The sequence below is a fragment of the Varanus komodoensis genome, unplaced genomic scaffold (genome assembly GCF_004798865.1).
Source record: "Varanus komodoensis strain SLA01 unplaced genomic scaffold, ASM479886v1 scaffold82, whole genome shotgun sequence".
NCBI lineage: Eukaryota > Metazoa > Chordata > Lepidosauria > Squamata > Varanidae > Varanus > Varanus komodoensis.
In genome coordinates, this window is record NW_025336508.1 from 2098424 (window position 1) to 2117618 (window position 19195).

General features: G+C 52.3%; 1 protein-coding gene across 1 annotated transcript in view; it reads left to right on the top strand.

The window, feature by feature from the left end:
- The first annotated feature begins 15143 nt into the window (after positions 1-15143).
- The window catches only part of ARMC9 (armadillo repeat containing 9), an 87069-nt gene continuing 83017 nt past the window's right edge, over positions 15144-19195 (top strand). The window contains exon 1 of the mRNA XM_044456240.1: positions 15144-15205. The gene's annotated coding sequence lies outside the window, so the exon portion shown is untranslated. The remainder of the gene's footprint in view (positions 15206-19195) is intronic.

Here is a 19195-nt window from a genome sequence, read left to right on the forward strand (position 1 = left end):
ACCCAGGTGCCTCAGCCCTGCTTGACACATCTGAATCGGGCTGAAGAAGCCAAGATCGATAACGGAGAATGACATTCCATCTTCCTGTCCCAGCTTGTTTTCCGGGGCATGCTCAGACTTGGATGTCCTTGTCTTGAACAGGAGCCGAGCTGGTCAAGGCAGCACGAGGACCCACTGGATGGAAATGGGCATCAATCCCCCCTCAAATCCCTGCATGTAGAAAACCAGTGAGGCAAGGAGAAGGTTCCAGCCTTCTCATCGATTCCTCTTTCTCTAGGTGCAGTTTTTATTCTCGTGCAAAGGAAGCTCGCTGGGTCCTTTGCGCCCTCAACTGCAATCTGAAGTCATTCCACATGGTCAAGATCATGGACTCATGTGGCTTCTCTGACCTTAAGCGCCACAAGTCCTTCTCTTCCCCACTTTCAAATGCCATTTTTTTAACGCAGGGAAAGAGAAGATGCATTTCTTCCATTCCGAGCAGGAGTCAACCCATCCATCTCCTCGCTTTCTTACTCCGGGCACTGGCAGTTTTTCCCTTAGCTAAATGTTTTTCCAACTTTCTGATTTATTGTCGATGAAGTTACATTTTGCAAAAACAAGTCCTGACTGTTACTGGGCACTGGGCTCTTGGCAAGGGTTGGTGCCTGCTTGGATGGAGAGCTGGATCTTCCTGAGGAATATAAATACTTGTGGGCAGGCCGGCCTTCCCCTCTTGCGAGCTCAGAGGGGCGTTAAGATCTCAAACTTGACACTGCGCTCTGCTTTCCCAGCCCTTCAAGGAACTGGATCCCCAGCCAGCTGGCTTCGCCCTCCCTGAGGCCCAAGTTAGAATATATTTGTTTAGGTCTGAATCAAGACAATGGCTTCCTCTCCTCTGCGCAAGCCTGGACAGTAAAACACCAAACCTCTTGCTCCTCAGAGTGCACAGCTTTCTGCTCCAACACCGATTTCACAGAAAGCAAACTGGTGTGCCAAGGGAGAAATGGTGGGAATCTGTGCATTGGTGCATTAATTCACAATCCCTGGAGATTTATTTATTTACAACATGCATAGATCGTTCCACATCAAAACAGACTGAGGAGCAGTGAATGCTAAACAGAGAAAGCAGGTAAAAAGATGTTAAGATCAATCCAATCTGGCTGATCATCCAAACAAGACCTTCTGAAATACAGAAGGTTTCAGGAGGCACCAAAGCAATGCCATGTTGGAGTCTGTCTGGCCTCATGAGGCAGGGAGTTCCAGAGGAAGGGGGCTCCGATGCAGGTGGACCTCAAAGGGGCTGTGGGGCTGGGTTGGTAAGGGAGGAGGTGCTCTCTCAGGTATCGTGGTCCTAAATCTCTCAAGACTTTGTACATTAGTAGTCGAGCCCAAAACCTGGCCTGGTAGCAAAGGGGCAGCCAGAGCAGTTCCCTCGGCAAAGCAGCCTCCTGCGGAAAAGGGGCCGCTCCTGCCAGCAGCTGCATTCTGAATGAGTTCCGACTTCTGGAGCACAATGAAGAGGGCTGCGCGGCAGGCGCTCTCCCCTCAGGGCAGCCAGGGCGGATTGGCTTCCACAGGTACGTCCAAACCCCTCCTGGAACCGCTCTGGACAACCCATATCCGCATCGTTTGCAGCTCTGCCTGCCTTCCACCCCGACCAGATACGTGTGAAGCCAGTGCACACGACGCAAGGCTGGATGGCGTTCCTGCTGCTTCGCTGCCATGGAACCAGCTCACTTCGTTAGGGCTAATTGGGGAGGAAATGAAATTCCTCTCCTGGGCCTGCTGGAAGGAAATCCTCCCTTTGGCTGGTGTGCAAGCAGCTAATTAGTGCGCTTAATGCTCGTGGTGGAGCCAGGGGGGTGCGGGATGCGGCCACAGGGTTCCCTCAGGGCATTTTCATCTGTGCTCCTTTCGCTCCCGTTCTTAGAGCCGTGGAGCCACGGCAGGTTTGTTTCTTGGTTTGCTTGTTGGAGGAAAAGACATCTCCAGAGTGAGCGGAACCCGAACCCACAATGGCCCATTTGGGCCGAACTGCAAAAACGAGCACCTTACAAACAGCCACACACATAAATATTGCAAATTCGTTCCTAGAACCCCGTCTTCCGTGGAGAGTTACCCTTGACTCAACCAAGAGCAAGCTAGTTTTTAAATGTTTTGTATGTTTTACTGACTTAAAAAACTCTGCAACACATGGGAAATGGAGAACACCATGGGTGGAAGTATTGGGCCAGGGCCTGGGAGACCCGGGTTCAAGTCCCCACTCAGCCATGAAGTTCACTGGGAGACTTCGGGCCAGTCAGACTCTCAGGCCAACCTACCTCACAGGGTTGTTGTTGTAAGGATAAAACAGGAGGGGGATACTGTAAGGGAGTTGGGTTCCTTTGTTGTTCGTTGCGAAGTTGTGTCCGACCCATCGCAACCTCATGGAAAAATGTTAGGCTATTATGCTATAATAAATAACGGAATAAATAGCATTGGTTAGCGAAGCTGAGAATGTGACACGAAGGTGTAACTTAAAAGCTCTTACAGCTTGTATTTTACCCTTCACTGTTAGGGTTTTGCTTTTCAGTGAAATCGATGGAGCTGGATGCTGCCTCTTTCCTTGATCAGGTCCTCTCCAGGCATTTTGGACTTCAACTCCCCTCTCCCCCAGCCAGAGTGGTCAGTGATATGGAATGCTGGGAAATGTAGTCCAAACTGCCTGGGAAGTGCTGCGTCAGGGAGGGCTGGGGTGGAGGGCGGGGGTGCTGTGTTCTTTGATTCCCACGTCTTTGTGCCTCCCCTTCATGTCATGTGTGAACCATTCCGTTCTCCTAGTGACACTTGCTCACCAGCTCTCAGTTTTCCAGACCCAGAATGATTCACAGAACCTGTTTTGACTGTATGATGACTTTAATGATAAGCCAGAACCTCTCTGTACAGTCCAGTACAGACCCCAAATCTCCAATTCCTTTGCATCCTTTGTTTTACTGCTTCTGGGTACCTTTCTGTGAGCTCTTAATTCCCTTTTTCTGTCCCTTTTCTGAGCTTCATCACTCATTTTAAAATCTCACTTCTCCAGGCTTCTCCTTTTCAAAGGACCCAAACTTTGGACTAGTTAAGCTAACCTACACATCTTATATACATGTACACATATAGCGTGTACATAACAACAATGTACACATATTTCTGTTGTATGGGTACTCACTTCCTACAGCATCAGAAAAACCAAGTGTCTTGAGTCATACTCAAACTGCTCCAGGTCTACTAATGAGAGGGCTATACCATCTGCCTATGACTCTGATCGACTGATTGTGTGCTATGCTGAGAATCGTTGCCTTTGAAAAAGTGGTATGTGGCCATCGCCTCATAAATTCTAATTTGTCTGTTGTGGCATTAGCTGACACAGAGCAGGGAAGAAACCCACAGTCCCAGTCTCGCCTGAAATGGATGTCTTCACATTCGCCAGTAAATCCAGCTATTTAGAACTGGATTTCAAATGCGTTTTGTCGAACTCTTCTTCCAAAGTCACATCAGGACATAAAAGTGCAGAGAGCAAGCCGGAAGCCAGGAGCCTGCCTCCTACCATGTCTGGCTTGGCAGCGTGGCCAGTGGCCAGGCTCAGTGCGAGTCCGGCCAGTGGTCAGAGAGTTGCGAATGGCAATCCAGAACCGTCGTGAGCCAAGCTCTCCCCTCACACATTCAAGGCAACAGACCATTTCTTCGCAAAAGCTCTTTATTCACTGCTGTAACTTTAAGAAGATGGAATTCTTAACTGGGATGAGAAGCTGCTGGATGCTAACACTACCAGGGGGGAAATACCTGTGTTCTCATCAGCTGCAGAAAAACTGGAGCAAAGGTGTCCATTTGTCTCTGAATGGGCCCACCTAAGCATCTAGTCCCGCAGAGCCAGGCCCCTGCCGAGTGTGGTTGTCGAACCAGATTCCCTGAGTGGTTCCTCTGTCGGACACTTCTGCATGCTGAAACAGGATCCAAACTGCAAAGCGGTCTACTCAACTGACAGGACAATAAAGCCCTCAGAAACGTTTTCCACACTATCGTTACCAGTATTTCTGATCGGTTCAGAACACTGTCATGCCTGAAGACACCAGGATGATACGGTACTCAGATTACCTGGAACGTAACACTCTGTATCGGTGCACGTGACCAGCAGGTTATAGAAGTGTCTGTACATGGGCTGTGATTTCGTAGTTGGCGGGGAGAACCACGACCCAGGAACATGAGGTGGTAAAGAACTGCAGGGGTCCTGGGTGATCTTTCAATAGAACTGCTGAGGTTCCAGGCGAGAGGGGCCTTTCCTGACCGGACCTGGTGATCCTTGTCGGGCTGCCATCGAGGCTTCCTGGCAGCCCCATGGCCAGCCCGAGAGCCAGCCTGCACACCTGGGAATAAGCGCCTCAGCTGCGGCTGCTTTCGTCTCAGAGCCCGGAGCCCCACCTTTGCAAGCTGTCTCGGTCTCGGTCTCGGAATCATGTCTCTTGACGCAAGAGCACGAGCCAACGGCAAGCTCATCCCCAACAAGAACATCAGGAGGGCGCTAAAGTGGGGAAGGCTGACACACGGACTACCGTGTGGAGCCGCAGCCGCGCTCCAGCAAGGCCGAATCACTTCGGCGTCCCACTGCGAGCCACGCCATCAGGGCCCTTTGTAGTGCCTTCAGTGGTGGGAACTTGGGGGGGAGCGCTGCACCGAAAGACGCTTTCAGCAGCCCAGCAGGAAGCGTGTCCATTCGCTGGTTGTGCGCAGGCGGCTTCATCATAAGCGTTCTCATCACACGCCTTTCCGTCGCTGCAGGGAGTGGGAGAGGGCAGCGCTCCTGCATCCAGTGACTCAGCAGGGATGAGTTTTCTGCCGAAGGATCGTCCTTGCCGATTCTGAGGCATGTCACCTGCTGGGCGAGTCACACACGGAGGCATCTTCACACACACTGGGATCTTCCAGTCCTTAAAAACGGCAGCAGAGTTCCTCTTCCAGGATGGCTGCCCCGAGGCCGGAGCACGGGGTGGTGAAGGCTCAGCTGCACCGTCTCAGTGGCAGGACCACGCTCTCCAGTGGCTCTTCTCTTGTAGGTCGGCAACCGGGAGGCCAGGTTTCGGTCCAGGGGCTTTCGGCCGCTGACCCCCAGACCACAGTCCTTGAGTCTCACGGGGCTGCATGTGAGAGAAATTCGGGAACAGAGCCAAAGAGAGGCGGATGAGACCAGCAGCTCCAAGATCAATACTTTTGGGGTGCAGAAAGCCAAACGCTACACTTTTAAAAAGCACAATTCTGCTGCTGGCATATATGGTACAAACTCGAGAGATTTAGATCGATGTTATTGCGGGTGCCTTTTGCAGTGATATTATTTCGCTCCTGCAGGAATATGGGCCCAGGATGCTGGACTGAATTTGCTTGGTGAAGCTGATCGCTTGCTAACGATTGGCTAATATTTTCTTCCCCAGCCAAGCCAAGGACATTAATGCGCCCTGACAGCTGAGCATGTAGAAAGTGGCTAGAAAGATGTTTTCCCCCTTCTCTCTTCATGTGAGGATGCGCCCGCAGTCCCACGAAGCAGGTGGGTGGAATTCAGGACAAGCACTGAGCTGAACTATGGGACTCGTGCAAGAAAGACCAAGAGGGCCAGAAATCCGGGTGGCTTTCGGATGGGACTGGACAGAGTCACGGAGGAGGCAGCTTGCTGTGGAGGGTCGTCCTGTCTCCCCCGCATCAGAGGTGACATGCCTGTGTGCATCAGGCAGGAGCCGCGGTTCTGGCTGGGGATGATGAGAACTGTAGTCCAATGATCTGTAGGACCCTGGGCTGCAGGAAGGATGCCTCAGAGTGAGTGGTAATGCAAAGGCTCGCTTGCTGATCTGGAGGTGGGGATGACAGAGGTTGGATTCCAAACCAGCAAGCGCACATACTCCCCCTTCACCTGCCGATGCGGCACGGCAGAAGTCTTCTGTGCGTGTCCCTTTTCTTCCCCCAGGCCCTGTTCACCCTTTTCCCCAATTGGCTGTCCTTGGCTCCGGGAATGTCAGACAGCAGCAGGGGAGAAGGGTCGAAATCCAGGCGAGCTGCTGACCGGCCAGGAGAAATGGCAGCGGCTGCATCGTTGATTTAGCAGCACATGGAGAGCCTTGCCCTTTGAGCCCAGCTGGGCCGCTGGAGGATGCTGACAAGAAGCTGCAAGAGGGCGTTCGGGGGAGCTCAACGCTCACCACGTCAAGGCCAGCAGGAACAAGTTCTTCAATTGCAAGAGGAGCAGGGAACCAGCTAGGGCAGGTAGTGGCTGCGCCGTTGGGTGATAATGGGGTCAGAGGAGGTCCAGGAGATTGCAGAGATGCTGGGTGACATCTCCTCATCTGTCTTGCCCTTTCATGCCCTGAAATTTTGGAGAAGGGACCATGAGGAACTGCAGCAAATCGGGCAGACCAGTTCCTCATGCTGACAAGAAGTGACGTTCTTAGCCTCATCGACAGACTGGAAGTTGATAAATCACCAGGCCCAGGTGGCCTTCATCCGAGATTTCTCAAAGGGCTCAAATGTGAATTTGGAACATGCTCCTAAGATCATCCACTGCGCTAGATGATGGGAGAATGACCAGTGTAACTCCCCTTTCTACAAAGGGAGTTTAAGAAATGACAGCCTGGTTAACTCAACCTCTGCTCTGGATAAATTGGTTGAAAGCATTCTGTAAGATGAAACGAATAAGCATAGAGAAGGACAAGCCCTGCTGAGCAAATTTCAGCAAGGCTTCCACCGGGTTAAGCTCTTTCTCACCCTGCTTTTCAAGTTCTATGACACATGTACAGAGGTGATCTGGTAGAAGTTTGTCAGAAGACATTTGCAAATCCGAGTAAACAAAGCCCTTCACCAAAGACTTCCAAGCACACGTTTCAGTCACAGAGTAAGAGGAACGGTTCTCTCACGGTCCAGTAGCTGGTTGAAAAAAACAGAGAGTGGAATGCATGCTAAAGTCTCCCACTCGGGGAGACTAACCACCCAAACCAACCTTGGTCCCTAAATCTGTTTTCGCAGTGGTTGTATCAGCAAGGATAGGCATGGAAATCTTGTTGGAGGTGTACTGCATACTCAAGAAAGTTAACGAGCTGCCGCTGCTTATCAGACACACTTGTGCTGTGCAAACCAGACTGTGTGAGGATTTGCACCAAGCTCAGAGGGAACAGAGAGTGTGTGCAGGGTGGCAGGCAATGTCAGCCTCTCTGCTTCTTCAAAGTCCTGCGGGGGTTCGACCCTGCGAGCCCCGTGTCCCCTGCACCTCTCGAGGAAGGCTGGGCTGCCACACCATGCAGCAAACCCAGGGGGCCCAAACTCTGGGCATCCTGCCTTCCCCCAGAAATCCTCCTTTCCACGTTTGTATGACTGCACACTGGTTTATGCGCGTGTGTTTGTCGAGAGAACACCGTGCAACATGGAAGGAAAGGCAAGCCACCCGAAGTGAAGGCTGCTGCAGTCGCAACCCGTGTACGGCTGCCTCGTGCTCGCACGCGAGTGTGCACACACACACGCATCGAGTGAGTGTCTCCTTACACGATTTCTCTTTGTGCCGGCCTGGAGAGGGCCCAAATGGAGCCGCAGCGCCGGGGTCTATATATCGTCACGCCTGAAGGAGGCCGGAGAGTGAGTGAGGACTTGGCCAGACAATCGGAGCCCAGTGAAAGCTGCGTTTACTTAGTCACAGGCCTGAGATGGATCCTGCTGGGCTGTCGATGAGGCGTGTAAGGAAGAATTCCGTCCTGTAACATTTCTGTGGTTTTTACGAGGCAGGGATTTGCACACTGCTGGGCTGCTGAGAGAGTGGCCGTAAATCAAGAGGAATCATCTGCGCGCAGGGCTAGCCCCAAAACCCGTGTGGGCTGCAGGTTGCCAGCTCCTTGCCTCGGGTGCCTGGGCGAAGTCCAGGCCAGGATGGGGGTAGGAGCGGGAGGGGAGCGCTGGGTTGATTGGAGTCCTCCAGTGGCTACAGCCCCCCCCCCATCTCATGCAGTGCAACAGAGCTGGGGGAAGCAACGGAGGCCTCAGCCAGGGAGGGGCTGGGGAGCCGGCTCCCGACCTTCAAAGCCAGAAACAATGAAAAGGCACTTTCCAGCTGCATTTATCTTGGGGCATATCCCGCCTTTCTCGTGCAAGGGGACCTGAGGCGCCTACCTGATCCTCTGCCCCTGCTCTGCTATAACCTCACAACAGCCCTGCGAGGTAGGCTGGGCTGAGAGTCACCCAGCGAGCGCCGTGGCTGAGCAGGGCTCCCCTGAGTTCCAGGCCGGCGCTCTGATCTCCCCTGGTGCGCCGTGTCTCTCGGAGGCCAAAACCTGCCCCCACCTTTTTCTCTCCTCTCGCGGCAGTCCCCCTGACCGCTTGGGGGCACGCGACAATCCATCCCGCAACAGACAGGCGAATGGCAGCGCATGGCAAGCAAGCACCAGGTGAAAACAGCGCCCCCCCCACCCCAGATCTTGCTGTCGGCTGCTCCTCCTCCTGGGACCCAATCTGTGGATCCCGACTGGGCTCCCTGGGGGGTTTCTTCCACCTACCTCAGACCGTTTGATGCCCTAGTGGTGCCCACACATGTCTGCCTGACATGTGGCAGAACACTCCGTGCCTTATCAGTCACCTGCGGACACACCGTGGACAACTCACAACCCGTTGGATGCCAAGGGCCTCATCGAAAACGATGGACGAACATCATCAGTTTGCACGAGCAGAGTTAGCGTGCGAGCCGCAGGGCTGCGACCCGGCAGGTGCATTCGCTGAGCAGGAAGGTTCCTGGGGGCTGCACAGCTTGTGCTCCCGAAATCCAGGTGTCCTCAGCCATGTGCCCATGGTCACTGGTTGCTGGGGAAGATGGGCGGGAGGATGCTGTTGCACCCCCGTCCCATGTGTGGAGCCCTGCAGGCAGCTGGTTGGCCCCTGTGTGAGCAGAAGGCTGGCCTGGGTGGACTCTGGGCCTGATCCACCAGCCCTGGAGCCTATCAAAGGACGATCCAGCTCAGCCATTCTGTCACCCATGTGGACACACTTCATGTCACGCACACAGCGCACCCATGAAGATGCACCCATGCCGACACACGGACCATAAACGCATCCATAAGTGCACGCATTTGCACGGGCGCCGTATATCCAGGAGAAATCTGACGTGGCTCCGTTCTGCCCTAGCACTCGGAGGCACTCCTTGGCTCAGAGCCTCCTTCCAAGCATGCGCTCTCTGGCCTGGGCTCCGGTTTACAGATCTTGGTATTCTAATAAAAGTGGACCCCGCGAGCCCCAAGCCAGCCCGTCTCTGATGTAGATGACACTCTCGTCCCGTGCCAAGTGAGCACTTTAAAGGTCGCTCTCCGCTCCCGCAGCTGCTGAAATGTGGGTGCTGGCGCATAGGGTGTGTGGGGGAACCCAGCGTGGAGCTCTGCGGACTTGGTTCCTGTATTGCTCACACGCCCCTCAGTTCCTCAAATATCTCTGCCCACCTGAGCGGCTGCTTTGCACCTGCTTCCGGTGGCTGGACAGGACGCCAGGAAGAGCCGTGCCTGGACCCGTTCGAGGCGCCATGTTGCCCAGCCCGCTGTTCTCCCAGCTGCCTGTGGACACCTGCCAGGGGGGACGAGATGGCGACCGTGCCTTCGGGGTACTGATCAAAACCCCAAGAGAGCTGTGAGCCGCCCTTGTCCGAGGGGCTGAGTGCCACAACTTTGGCTAACAAACCGGTAAGGCCAATGTGGTGTTCAGGGGTGCTGCTGGGTTTGAACTGGTCGTGTGAGGAAGAGTCCTGGGGGAGCAGTTGGAAGGGGCACGCTGAACTCTTCCTGTGCCCACCACCTTGGCTCTTGTGTGAATTGGCATGTGTGTTTTTTGGCTCCGTGAGATTTCTTGCAAGGGTTGGAGCAAACTTGAAGCTTGCAGGACCTCTGCCTCAGATCTCGGATCCCAGCATCTGCCACCTGAAGCAACCCTCCACCCCCGCTTAATGGTAGGGCAGGCCTGTTCTGCCAGGTGGAAATGCCTCTCAGACTTGCTGCAAGTGCTTTATGCTAAAATATGCTCCCCCTGCCCCCCCCCCCGTTGGCTTTTGATCCTGCCCCTCCCACCAGTGAAATGAGTTTCTGGGAATGGAACTGGCCCGCAGGCTGCAAGAGGCCGCACACCTCCAGATCTGGGCTCATCCAGATGGCCAGGTGATGCACGGGGGCTGCCGTTGCTCACACGCTGCTCACACGCTGGCATCCTCCTCCATCCCTCCTGATTTGGACGGCAGCTCTGAGAGTGAGGCACGACCTGGGCTAACTGTCCAGCCTTCCTCCAGCTGGTGAATTGCTCCCTCTTGCTCTCCATCCACATCTTTGCCCTTCATGAGCTTCCGCTGCGTCTTGGGACGGGTTTCACTCCGTCTCAAGTCGGAGATAAGCCTTGCCAGGAGGAGGAAGGAGCTGATAGGGCCCACCCTGGCCAGGCTAGCTCCTGGTCATCCTGGAAGTTACACAAACACTGGGAGGAGAACACACAGAATGTCATAGCGGCATTTAAAAAGGAAGTGGGGGGGGCGGGGGGAGATCCTGGCGCTGGGGCCTGTCTCGTCCAACCCCTTTGAGCTTCCTACTAAAAAGGGGCATTTACTTCATCCTGGCTTCCAGGGGGAAAAAAATGAAAGACGCTCCGGTAAGGGAGGGGAAGAGAAAATAAATCGGCCACTTGTAGGTTCGGGGGCGTGTGTGTTTTAAGTTACTGCAAAGGTGTGGCTGCGTTTTGTCCCACAGAGAGTCTGGTGGAGCCTGTTGGATTATAAATAGTGCCGCGGTGAGATTTTATGACACGGCTGAGCCCGCGTTCCATTTCTTCGGCTTGCTGGCCGGGCGCCTGAAAGTCGTGCCGAGCCGCAGGGAGGCCCCGGGGCTGCTCCTCTTTGCTCTCACCGGCCACGGTTAGGTTCCCGTCCAAAGGTGACCTCCACGTCGGTCTGGTTTCTTGCGGATTATTAAAGTCTGGCAGTCCAGACTGCCTTGGCTGCAACATGGGCAAGGACCCCCCCCCCCACAATTCTGGCTGATGGGGAAGGAGAAAGTGCTCAGTTTATGTTCACGTGGTGGGCAGACACTCTGTTTACGCTCTAGGACACTCAGCTCTTTATAATTTCTTTGCACATTACTGTTTGTAGGCATGAAAACAAGTCCTGAGTCAAAATATGAAAAGCAGCGCCAGTAGGGATGGCGCTTGGGGGCAAGGCCTGGGCCCCTCACAGTCCTGGTGGGAGGGGGGGCTCTCCTAGACGGCGTGGGACAGTGGCAAAAGCACAGCCTCTGCAGCTGGACTGGTGTAGGCAGCCTGGTGCCCACGAATGACACATTTGCTGAGACATCCTTTTCCCTTCGTATTTCAAAAACAACATTTGTTCTCCAAGATGGTCAGCGAGGCACCAACCTGGTGACAGATGCTCGGTTTTAAATTTTAAAAGCATGTTATCCTTGCCTACAGCAAAGGGGTGCTCGCTTTCCAAGTAAATGTGTTTCCAAGTTGAAAAGCCCAGGGTGCACCAATAGTCAGTGTGGCCTAGTGGCTGGAGTGTCAGACGGGGACCCAGATCTAGTTTCTAGTCCTCATTGAGCCATGCAGTTCACTGAGTGACCTAGGGCCTGACGCAGACTCTCAGTCTAGCCTACTTCACAGGGCTGTTGTAAGGATAAAATAGGGGATTATTTACATCACCTTGGGCTTCTTGCAAGAGAAAAAACGTGAGATATAAATCACCACCACCATTTAAAAAGACATAGTGGTGTGACCTCTGGATTCTAAAATGAGGGGGAAAAGAGATAAACGGCTGCTGTGGCAACCAAGCCTTGGTGAAGTCATGAGATTGTAACTCAGCCAGCCAACAGCCGGGGCAAACCCGGGCGGACCCCAGACCCGAGCCAAACAGAGCCTGAGACGAGACTTAGAGCCAAAACCGGCTTTATTCTAGTGCACCACAGAATAAGGGCAGACAAAAGGACATTCAGCCCAAAGCAGCAACTCCAAAGTTGCACCCCAGTACACGCGTTTGATACCCCAGGCAAGCAATTAGGTCACCTAACACACACCTAATGCAGCGATACATCAACGTACGCACCCCTCCCGTGCTGGAGAAAGAGTCCTTCCTTCTGCCCAGGACCAGACATTTCCCATGCCTATTTCTTATCTGCTCGAGATTCACACGGGCTTGCCATGTTCTTCCTCCCTGCACATTTGCAACTTCCATGGCGGCTGCAACCCGTGTCCCCTGTCCCTTTGATTACCGCATTCGAGGTCAGGCTGGTGTGTTAGCTGCGGGTTACACAAAGGTCATTTTGTTCTTATCCCCCCTCCCTTCTGGGACAGTATAACTGTGGTGTTTTTACTATGTGGCCTTCCTCTGGCCAACTACTTTTGGGGAGTTTGGGGGTGCTGCAATTGGCAACAAGATGATGGACTGGTATGGAGATTTCGATGCATCTGGGCAGCAAAAGAAGATTCCTCTGGGCGCCAGTTGTCAGGAATGTACTGTATTTTACATGAATTTATACTGTGAACATTCATATACTCAAAGTATTTCTCTCTCTTGCTCTGTTTTTTTAAATCAGGGTTGGCAAACTGTGTTCGTTTTTGGCTGTAATATATCAGGAATGTGGAAGCAGATGGGAAGCATGGAATGTGGGCAGAGCAGGGGGAAGGCAGTGAGACGTTAACTGTCTGCTTCACAACTGAAATCAACCCTCAGGCAGCTGAAGTCCTGACCCCCCAGGACCCTTAAATCCAGGGTCTAAATGGACCGAACTGCACCTGTGTGGACAGCAGAACCCTGGCTCTGAATACAGGACGCTGCTTTATATGGAGTCAAGTCATCTTGGTCCATCGAAGCCAGTATCACCAACACTGACTGGCAGTTGCTCCCCAGAGCTTCAAGTCCGGTTCTTCTATAGTGGTCTCTGGAGAAACTGAACACACATCTTTTTCTTGGCCTCCCTCTTCTTCTGCCTTCGACTTTCCCCAGACTCTGGTCTTCTCAGGATGTATGACAGCTTCCATTTTGTCATTTGTGCTTCCAGGGAAAGTTCTGCTCGATTTCATCCAGAACCCCCTTTTTCGTCTTTTTGTCATTCCAGGGCATTCACAAATGACAAAACTGAAGCAAATGTCTTCCTACCAGCTATCTTGATTGTCCACATTTCACAACCACATGTACCAATCAGGAATACAAGAACGTGGATGATCTTGGCCTTACTCTCCAGTGAAACATCCTTAACTTGGTGATCTTTTCTAGTTCACTGCTACCCTTCCAAGAATTTTTGGACTATATAATTATAGTCTATTGTTCATGTTACAATTAGCATTTTTTAAAGATTCCAGGATGAGGGGACGGGGAGAAAAAGGGGTGCGGTGGCAGCCAGGCCTTGACCAAGAGACTTGACCAAGAGGTGGTGCATCATGGTTCCAGGAGTGGACCCTGACAGGCCCCAGGGAAAGGGAAGCTACTCCAGCCTAGGCTGGGATGGGCAGTTTGTAGCCCTCCAGATGCATTGGTCTACAGTTTCCATTGTCTGTTGACAAGGGCTGATGGAAATTGAAGGCCAAAACCCTTGGCAGACCATACTTTTCCTGTCTCAATCTAGTGAATGACAAACTTTCCCTCAATTTGTCATCTACCAGGATTGAATCTAATCCTGGGTTACAAGATAAGGGGCAATGAGCTGACTGATTAATGGATTTCAGTTTTGCTAAACCAGAAAGAAAACTCCACATTGCTGAAGTCTGTGCACCTCTGCGCAAAGCAAGAGACGATGTATGCATAAGCTCAGGAGTTCCATCTTTTATTTGACTATCTTTATCTGTTAGATGCTGGGAAACTTCTCTCTTCCAAAACAGCAAACCTTCCCTCTGCACAAAGAACAGAGGTGAAGACTTGGGGTTACTACTGGTGTTATCTTGGTGTTTTGGGGACCAGTGGCTACTGGCAAGAGGCAGGAGGTGTGGAAAGAAATAATTTGGCACTTGGCATGTGGGCCTTTTCTTAGCCTCAGTTGTGCCATGAAGTGCCTTGTACACAGAAGGTGAAGTGTGATCTATCAGGAAAGGAACTGGCAACCCTCCAAATTTTGCTGGATGCCAGCCTGTATCAAGCCTGATCGCTGGCCAAACTGCATGATGCGAGTCGTCGTACAACATCTGCAGGAGTACAGATTCTACACCCCTGCTATTATTTTTGCTGCTGCTGCTGCTAGATTGTCCAAATTCTGACTTACAGCAACTCTCTGAATGGTCCAGCTCAGCTATTGTCAATTCAAGGCTTGCTTTTTTCCTACCCGAACAATCCCAAGCGAAGGACTAGAACCAATGGGGACAAATGGCAGGGCTTGCGAAGAAAACTTCCTAGCAGCCCTTTGGCAGTGGGACAGGCAGCCCTGGGAAGGAGTTCTCCTTTGCTGCAGCAGAGGCTGGCTGACCATTTGTCCGGGATGCTGTAACTGCAACCCACACTGAAGCGCTTGCACACGGCCGATTAGATGGACTCGGAGGCGCCCTGTGGCTCTGCGAAGCCGTGCGCTTGCCTTAAGCACCGAGCGAGGAAAGGGCGCGGAGAAGCCCCGCTGGGAGGGCGCAGAGGTGCGCAACCCACGGCACATCCCACTCATCAGCGGCCCCCCGCTGGGGAAACGGGCCCTAGCCACCTCCTGCCTCGCCCAGCGGCGCCGCCGCCTCCCTTGCCTTCCTCCTCGTTTGCCAAGTAAGGAAATAACGAGCCCCCATTGCCCTGCTCAGCCTTCCCCAACCTGGCGCCCCTCGGAGGCGGCGGACTTCATCCCCATCATCCACAGCCGGCGGCCTCCCGCGCTGCCTGGGGATGATGGGAGCCGCTGCCCGGCACGTCTGGAGGTCTCCAGATTAGGAGGCCCTCTACGTTGCCCAGGCCAGCATCCTTCGCGAGGGAATTTCCCAGCATCCCTCGCTTCCCCAGCATCTTCCCGGGAGCGGCCATGCCCCCCCCCGGCCCCCCTCCCGTTCAGCATCCCGCCGTAACCAGCACGCGCCGTTTCGCCCTTCCTCGGCTCCTGTTTGGTGGAAGGAGCCACGTGATCTAGCGGGGCCTTGCCATTGATCGTCGACGAGTCACGTGGCGTTCACAGTCCCTTGGAAACGGGCGGGCGGGGCGGCCCCCGTGCAGCTGCTGTTGCTAGGCGACGGGAGAGTGAGCGGGGCCTACTGCGCCGTGGCGCGCCTTCAGGTAAGGGGGCGCCGTCGCCGGGGGGCGAACATGGCTGGGGGGCCCTCCTCTGTGTTCTGGTTTTGGAACCATCGGCCGCTGCCGATTCCTAAAAAGGAAGCCTCCCACTGGAGACTCTAATCCCAAAGACGTCCCCTTGTGGCTGTGTTGTGGCAAAGTCACTTTGCATATGCTCAGAGGCAGTGTCTTGTTTATGTATCTATTTATTTGAAGCACTTTCACCCGCCTTCAGTATGAAGGATTTGAAGAATAATTAACCGAGTAATGGCACCCACGCACAAGTGAGCCCCTGCCTCAGGTTTTTAGGGTTGCCATTTTTATTTTCTGGCAGGTCCCTCCTCGTTTCATGGCAATGCCATGACATGCAGAGCTTCAGCAGCTGATGCCTCTTCCATCACAGCATCTGAATGCTGGGAGGAGCTTCACCTGCTGAATGCCTGCCTGTCATACAATCCTATTACGAAGTTGGGCTTTATGAGGCCCCCTCTCATTTACTGTAACCTAGCAGCAGGTTTTTTTTTTTTTTTTACAACAAATGAGGGAAGAAATTAGTTTCTCCAAATGCAAACACCCAAGACTTCTTGAGCTGAGAGCTGTTTTTGAGAATTATGTGTACTTAAAACAGTTTTTTTATTTTAATGTCAAAATGCATGTAACCTTTATATGGAATTGCTGCTTCTCACAATCTTTGTACATAGCAAAAACAAGCATTACAAGTTATTGGAAGTTTTGTTACCTTTCTTTCCTTTTCCTTCATTCTTAAGAGGGCGGAAGCATCTTAAGCTCAGTTCAGGCAGTCAACCTGAATGAGCTGGTGGATTGGGAATTACTGCAGGATTGTGCATGCTTTACTTTGTTTGGGGTTCTGGTAATTTAAATTAGCATTTGCTGTAACCTCCGAGTTAGGCAACAGTGGTTAATGTGCTATTCTGATAATCATTTTTGCAAACACACTTAAAACAATGCTTTGAGTCATGATTTGGAGTTTATTGCTGACTATAGTTTGTATGATAATATGGACCATAGTATCCAACATTGCACTAGCAGAAAAAGTACAAGAGGTGGCATTCTGCTGGCACTTTCAAAGTGCTAGTGGAACTTGTGCAGCTAGTGCAAGCTGTACCTAATCTAAAAAGTTATAAGAAGTTGAGCAGTAATTGGTACTTAGGATGCCTTGCTCAATAGCTTGTGAAAGCAGACTTTGGAGTCTTGTATTTAGTACCTGTGCAAGAATGGCAACAGGATTTCTGCAAACCGTACAAGCTTTGTGGTAGGAAAAGCAATTAATGCAACCCTAGGGAAGAAACCTGGAAATGGAAGACTGAATTCGCACCTGTTGGATATGGGGTGCAGAGGAGAGAGTTGGGAGCCTGTGGTGTATTCAGATGCTGCAAACTTGAGTTGGAAAGATCAGAATGTAATGCCCTAATCAGTGATGTGATTTTTCCTGCAAAATTTCCAATGCAAGGTAAGTTAATGCTTTTTCTGACTAGCCAGAAAAGAATCAGGATTTGCATTCTGTTAGCAGTTGCAAAGTAATTTGCTTAGGATTTTTTTCTATTTGTGCTGGAAAATGTGGTGATACCCTAGAACAGAAGTGGGTAGCTTGTGACCCTCCAGATGTTATGGCCTAGAACTCTTATCATTCCTAACCGTTGAAAAGTCTGTCAGCTGCCCACCTTCTCCTAGTCCAGGGGTCGGCAACCTTTAACACTCAAAGAGCCATTTGGACCCGTGTCCCACAGAAAAGAAAACACCGGGAGCCGCAAAATCCTTTTGACATCTAAAATGAAGATAATGCTGCATATATCGTTTTTTACCTTTATGCGATGATAAAAAAACTAGTGTGTTGCATTTATGAAATCAATGAACTGCTACAGAGAAAACAAATTTTTATTTCTGCATGCAACAAAAATATTTTGAACTTTGAGATGTTGGGCTGAAGGTTACTTTCAGATAAAATACTCAATGTCTGTCTATCTATCTATCTATTTATTTATTTAGGGGACTTCTATGCCGCCCCATTCGCCAAAGCCTCGGGGCGGCTCACAAACCGTAAATAAATAGAATACAATAAAATTATATAAATTAACAATATAAATTAAGTCGCCCTGGCCAAAGAACAAAATGAATAAATAATATTAACAATTAAAATAACATTTGAATAAAAAGGTCTTCACCTGGCACCGAAAACAAATAACGACGGCGCCAGGCGGACCTCTCTGGGGAGCGCATTCCATAGATTGGGCGCCACTGCAGAGAACGCCCTCCTCCGAGTACTTACCCTCCTAATTTCCTTCACGGAGGGTTCCCAGAGAAGGGCCTCTCCCACTGATCTCAAGCAGGCATGTGGAATCGGCCTTCTGAGATAGGAGCGGAACCACTGCAAAGCAGTGCCTCCGACCCCCAATCCCGCTAACCTGTCCAGAAGGATACCATGGTAGATGGTATCGAAAGCCGCTGAGAGGTCCAGAAGAACCCACAGGGACGCACTCCCCCTGTCCTTCTCCCTGCACAGGTCATCATACAGGGCGACCAAGGCAGATTCAGTACCGTACCCGGGTGTGAAGCCGGACTGAAATGGGTCCAGATAATCAGTTTCATCCAAGAGTGCTTGGAGTTGTCCCGCCACCAGTCGCTCCAACACCTTGCCCAGAAACGGGAAGTTGGCCACTGGTCTATAATTAGTGGCCATCTCTGGATCCAGTGACGCTTTCTTCAGGACCGGTCGGACTAGTGCCTCCTTTAAAGGGGCAGGCACCCGACCCTCCCTCAGAGAAGCGTTAACCACTTCCAAGATCCAGGTCCCAATCCCGTGCTTGTCATTGTTAATTAACCAAGATGGGCAAGGGTCCAATAGGCAAGTGGTGGGACGTCCTCGTCCAAGCACCTTGTCCACATCATCAGGCTGCAATAACTGAAATTCATCCATTAATTTTGGACCAGGCGGCGGCATTGGTATCTCCCCAGAAGCCTCTGAATCACTAGTAGAGTCTAGCTCGTGACGAATCTGAGCGATTTTCTCCCTGAAATGCTTGGCAAAGTCGTCACAGCGGGCCTTCGAGGGTGAAACCAGATCTTTCTTAGGGCCAGGACGGACCAGCCCTTGTACCACCCGAAAAAGCTCTGCCGGATGGCATTTTGAGGAGGCAATGGAAACGGAGAAGAATTTCTTTTTCGCCACCCTCACCGCCACAGCATAGGCCCAATAATGGGCTCTTAAGTGTGTTCGGTCAGATTCATCCCATGATCTCCTCCACCTACACTCTAGCCGTCTCCCAGCCTGCTTCATCGCCCACAATTCAGATGTATGCCAAGGGGAAGAGTGGCCTCTGCCTGGCGGGAGAGGACGCTTAGGAGCGATCGTGTCCACAGCTCTGGTCATCTCTCCGTTCCACAGTTCGACCAGAGCCTCGACAGGAGCACCAGTCTTGTCAGCTGGAAACTCCCCCAGGGCCTTCAGGAATCCATCCGGATCCATCCGGCTCCGGGGGCGGACCCACACAATCGGGTCCACTCCCTTACAGAGGGAGTGGCCGCTCTCGAGCACAAACCTCACGAGGAAGTGATCTGACCATGACAGGGGTGTCAGACATAAATACTCACCCTCAGACCACCCTCTTCCTGCCCTGTCAAGAAAACCAGGTCCAGAGTGTGTCCACGTTCATGGGTCGGGCTGGAGACATGTTGAGACAGCCCCATGGCCGTCATGGAGGCCATGAAGTCCTGAGCCGCCCCGGTCAGACCAGTCTCGGCATGGAGATTGAAGTCCCCCAGGACCAACATCCTGGGGGTCCTCAACACCAGGTCCGAGACGATCTCTGTCAGCTCAGGCAGGGAGTCTGTTGGGCAGAAGGGTGCACGGTACACCAACAGAATCCCCAATCTGTCTCGGTCACCCAACACCAAGTAGAGGCACTCCAGCCCTGGTCTTGAAGGGACTGGAAGTCCTGTGAGGGAGACGGAGGCTCGGTAAACCAAAGCGACCCC